At 60.0% G+C, this 5,281-nt stretch overlaps 1 protein-coding gene across 1 annotated transcript in view; it reads left to right on the top strand.

Moving 5' to 3' along the window:
• The window catches only part of ABLIM2 (actin binding LIM protein family, member 2), a 90,544-nt gene that overhangs the window by 78,068 nt on the left and 7,195 nt on the right, over positions 1-5,281 (top strand). The gene's annotated exons all lie outside the window — the stretch shown is intronic.

Here is a 5,281-nt window from a genome sequence, read left to right as displayed (position 1 = left end):
GCGATTGGCTAGAGTAAAATGATAGACACATGCCGATTATAGGCTAACAATGACAATGAGGGAATTGTGGTCTGGGTCCTGGTGCATTGGTTGTGCCCTGAGGGACCTGGAAGAAGGGAAGTTACACCACCTTGACATTCCCAAGGTGTGTTATCATAGATGCAAAAAAAAAAAAAAAAGGCTCAGTTAAGGTCAGAGATGATCTTTGTCTGTGAAGATCCGGCCTAGGACTGGACTATCCACCATGAACTGCTTTTAGTGAAAGCTTTCATTTCAGACCATCCATTGTGTTGGGGTTATTTGAGGTCTCTGAGTTTGCAAGACCTCCATGCAGGCCTCCCCTGAGCTTGTCAGGTTAGCATGTGGTCCCTTTCTTTTGGGCTCAGTTAAGGTCAGAGATGATCTTTGTCTGTGAAGATCCGGCCTAGGACTGGACTATCCACCATGAACTGCTTTTAGTGAAAGCTTTCATTTCAGACCATCCATTGTGTTGGGGTTATTTGAGGTCTCTGAGTTTGCAAGACCTCCATGCAGGCCTCCCCTGAGCTTGTCAGGTTAGCATGTGGTCCCTTTCTTTTGAATCCCCTGAGCTTGTCAGGTTAGCATGTGGCCCCTTTTCTTTCTTTCTTTTGTTAAAAAAAATATATTTTTTTTTTTTATTGATTTCAGAGAGGAAGAGAGAGGGAAAGAGAGAGAAACATCAATGATGAGAGAGAATCATTGATCGACTGCCTCCTGCACGCCCCACACTGGGGATCAAGCCCACAATCCGGGCATGTGCCCTGACCGGAATCAAACCTGGGACCCTTCAGTCCATAGGCCGATGCTCTATCCACTGAGACAAACCGGCTAGGGCGGCCTGTGGCCCCTTTTCATCCACACATCGATGTGAGAGAGAAATGACGATCGGCTGCCTCCTGCACGCCCCTACTCGAAACCTGGGCTTGTGCCCTGACCGGGAATGGAACCAGCAACCTTTCGGTGGGTGGGAGGACACCCAACCAACTGAGCCACAGCGGCCAGGGCTGGAGGGTCACCTTTCCTCGGTCAGCTGGTTGCAGATGTGAGCCACGTCTGCTGCAGGCCTCCCAGCAGCCCCAAGGCGAGGTTTGCTGGCAGCTGGGCGCCAAGGCCTGGCCAGACTCACAGTGTGTGGCCATGCGGACAGGAAAGGGTGCCGTGGGACAGGCACTTCTTGTCTGCCAGGGGCGGGGGGCTGTGTCCCTGTGAGTCACTCCAGTGGGTCCTCCCTGGTTCAGCAGCCCAGACCTTCCTTCCTGAGTGCCGGGCAGCGCAGGGCTGAGTGCTGGGCAGGGCAGGGCAGGGCTGACCCGGGAGGGGAGAGGCGGCTCACAGCGCTGCCCTGTGCTTTCCTGGCAGGGATGGGGCTGACTGACCGCACAGGGGGTTCACTGGAGCAGGCGGCTCACAGCGCTGCCCTGTGCTTTCCTGGCAGGGCAGGGACGGGGCTGACTGACCGCACAGGGGGTTCGCTGGAGCGTAGGAGCCCAAGCTGTGGAATGTGCCTGAGACAGAAGGCCCGGCAGCTATAGAAGAGCCTGCTTTGTTTGAACTCACCTGACCGGTCCGATGAGACCCTGGTAGACGATGGGGATGCACAGACAGGGTCCTGAGGGATGGGCCTGCGCCAGCACCCAGGGCTCTAGGGGCCTGAGAGGGCTGCAGGGACTGAGGGCCTGGTTGGCTGGGGCAATCCCGGAGGGGCCCCTGGAGGAGGGGACCTTTGCACGGGGATCTATAGGACTGGGATGAGGAGGAGCCACTGTGTGGAGTGGGGGAAAGTGCATTGCAGGCCCTGGGGTGGCAAAGAGCCTGGCATGTTCCAGAAGCCAGAGGTGGCAGAGGGCTGGCACAGCGCCGTGCGTTCCCCGTGTTTGCCACTAACATTCCTGTACTGAGCGCTTGCTGGGGGCCAGAGGTTAAGTTGTTACCGCGTGGTGTTTCCGGGAAACCTTTGCCACTTGTTCCAGGTCACAAAGTTAAGTCAGAGATTCACTTCTCCGGTCACAGGGTGTCCCCCCTGCAAAGCCTTCCGGGTCTTCCCTGGTCCCTCAACCCGCAGTGGACTTGCCTGCTTTCTGACCCCCTCCACCCCCCAGCTGGGAGCTCTCTGGGGGCGGGGGGCCTGGTCTGCTAGGGTCAGTGTCCCCCGACCTGCTCCACAGGTGAAGGGAGGAGAGAGCGGAGCAAGCGTGGGTCACAGCCCTCCCGTGCCCTGTAGTCCTCCTCCAAGCCGCCACGTGCCTCCGAGCACCCCACCTGTCCCTGGGCACAGGGGTGCCCTGTTCCTGTCCTCCCTGGGGACCATGGCCCAGGGCAAGTTCAGCGGGTTGGAGCTGCTCCCGCTGTTAAATGTTAGGAACCCTTCATGCCGGTGTGAGACCCAGCCATTGCAGGAAAGTTAGTTACGTAAACTTGGGCGGAGTCAATTGTATTTAAAGCAAAGGTACAAATACTCAAAACTCACCCCCCCCCCCCCCCCCGCCCCACTCCTTTACGTCTTCCACCGCCTCTGCTGTGGATGTGACTGCACCGTCCTGTCTGTATGTAGAACGTTCTGTAACCCAGTGCCAGGGGCCTCTTCTCCCAACTCCTGGAAACTGAGGGCTCTGGGAGCCTGGGGCGGGGCTGGCATCCGCCCAGGTCTGAGGAGTGAGGGGCAGTTGCCTGGCAGGTGAGGAGGGGCTGGCCGGCCAAGCAGAGGAAGAATGGGTCACAGTGCCGACCTGCTCATACCCACCTCCGCCTCTGTGTCCTGAGCTGCCCCTCCCACTGGCTGTTTTCAGAGATCACAATTGAGCTCCAGTCCCTTGGTGCAGCTGCATGGGGGTGGAGCCAGGTGCAAGGGGGCGGAGCCAGCTTCAGGGGGTGGAGCGAGCTGCACAGGGGCGGAGCCAAGATGGGAATCCTGGGCTGTGTGGTCCTGGGTTGGAGGTCTTTGCAGGACACTGCCCTGGAGGGTCACCTGTAGGCAGACTCTCCAGCAGAGCCTGCAGGCCATGCCATGGGGGCCGGTGCACCCCAGGAGTGGGCTGTCCCAGAATAAGGCTGACCAGCCCCTCTGCAAAGGCACCACGCCCTGGGCTTCCTTCCTGCCCGCTCAGGAAGGCGCTGGGCTGTGCCTGGCCTTGGTGAGACCCAGGGGGTGAGAGGGTAGGGCTGCCCTCCTCCTGGGGAGCCTTCAGGAGCCAGGGGTCAGGAATCATCTGTGTCCTGCCCTGTCCTGCTGCTACAGCGAACACATGGGGCATCGACAAGAGCCCTGGATGGAGCAGGGGTGACTCTGCCTCGTGACCGTGAGCGAGTTTATCTTGAGCCAGTTTTCCAGCAGCCACGAGCAGGGCCCCTCACCCCTCCCAGCTGGAGGCAGGGCACCCGGCCAGGTGAGGCGGACACTGGACCACAGAGCCGGAGCCAGAGGGGGGAACAGGTCCGGGCCAGCAGGTCCCTCCTCACTGACCCTCCCCAGCGCACAGCCCGCAGGCCCAGCTCTGTCCTTACAGATGAGGGATCAGGACCAGTCCTGCTGGCCCGGGACTTAATCTTAGCCCAACGGCCCCAAACCTCGCTTCCCTCGGCTGCTCTGGGAGGCCTGTGCCACGGAGCCTGTTCTGGTAGGTTTCAGGGCCTCGTGATTCTCAGATGTGACCAGCACCCCGTCATTGTGACCGGCCTGCAGGGCTGCCAACTCAGCAGGGACCCCCTGCAGCGCCCTCCCTCCCTGCGGGCCCCACCTGCCTTCCCTGCTGTGGAGTGGCTCCTGCAGGTGGGGGCAGGTGGGGGCAGGTGGGGGAGCACCCCCATCAGCAGGGTGAGGATCACTGAGGGTCCCGGCTGGCCCTGGCTCACCAGCCCACCCCTGAGCGGGCGCCGTAGACCCCCCGGGGCAGGAAAGGAGGGCACCTCCGCCTCTCCGAGGCCTGGCCCTGCTTCCTGAGCTGCCCCTCCCACGGCTGTTCTCAGGCGCCAGGACGGAGGCCTTGCTCTTGTTCATACGTGTGAACCGCCCCCAGCGGCACCCAGGGCCGGGGTCTGTGCGTCGCACACACCCAGTGGGTACTTGCTGAGCCCGTGGGAACCATGCTCCTTTCATGTCTCCACTGTCCCCGGGGGGACTGATGTGGCCGGGACACGGCGCTGCTGTCTGCAATGACAGTCCCCGTCTCTGTGGGCGGGGCGGCTTCCTCCGCCTCCAGGAAGCCCCCACCACAGCACCCTGCCCGGCAGCTCGGGATCCATCTTCCTGCTGCTCCTTCAAGTTCGCAGCAGCAGGCCATGGCCCCTTCCCGGCAGAGACCGAGACTAGCCTGCTGGGGCGGGTATGTGCCTGGGCGTCTCCGTGTGTATTCCTGTTGTGTGTCTCCGTGTATGTCCGTGTAGGTGCGTGTCTGTGTCTATTTGTGTGTCTCTATGACTGTGTGTATCTGTGTATGTGTGACTGTGTGTGTGACTGTGTATGTGTGACTTTGTGTGTGACTCTGTGTGTGTCTCTCTGACTGTGTGTGCACGTCTCTGTGACTATGTGTGTGTCTGTGACTGTGTGTGTGTCTCTGTGACTGTGTGTGACTATGTGACTGTGTGTGTCTCTCTGTGACTGTGTCTGTGACTGTGTGTGTCTCTCTGACTGTGTGTGTGTGTCTCTGTGACTGTGTGAGTGTCTCTGTGACTGTGTCTGTGACTGTGTGTGTGATTGTGTGTGTGTGTCTGTGACTGTGTGAGTGTCTCTGTGACTGTGTCTGTGACTGTGTGTGTGTGTCTGTGACTGTGTGTGTGACTATATGACTGTGTGTGTGTCTCTGTGACTGTGTGAGTGACTGTGTGTGTGATTGTGTGTGTATCTCTGTGACTGTGTGTGTGTCTCTGTGAGTGTGTGTGTGTGTGTTCGCACACTGAGAACTCTGGGCTCAAATTCTATTAGGAGGGACTTTTGTGACTCAGGACACAGAGGCTGGGGGACAGGGAGGGTTCAAAATCAGGTCCGGGCTTCGTTGCTCGCTCTCCACGCCTCGGCCTCCTTGTCTGTGAAATGGGCCACAGTAAACCCCCTGCCCCTCCTCAGACGGCGCCGTGAGCCTGTGCACTAGTCCCTGGCCCAGCTGCTTCGGGGCCGGAGGGTGTCCCAGTCCCCGGTGCGCTGTGACCTGGGCTCCCAGTGGGAGCTGTGTGACCGAGTCTCTTTCCTCTGGGCTCTCAGCAGCAGGGCGGGCGTGACAGGGAGGCAGGGGGACCCGGGACCGAGGCCCACGCAGCCGAGGGCGGC

The sequence above is a fragment of the Myotis brandtii genome, unplaced genomic scaffold (assembly GCF_000412655.1).
Source record: "Myotis brandtii unplaced genomic scaffold, ASM41265v1 scaffold986, whole genome shotgun sequence".
Taxonomy (NCBI): Eukaryota; Metazoa; Chordata; class Mammalia; order Chiroptera; family Vespertilionidae; genus Myotis; species Myotis brandtii.
The sequence above is the reverse complement of the archived record's forward strand: the minus strand, read 5'-3'. Positions and strand labels throughout refer to the sequence as shown.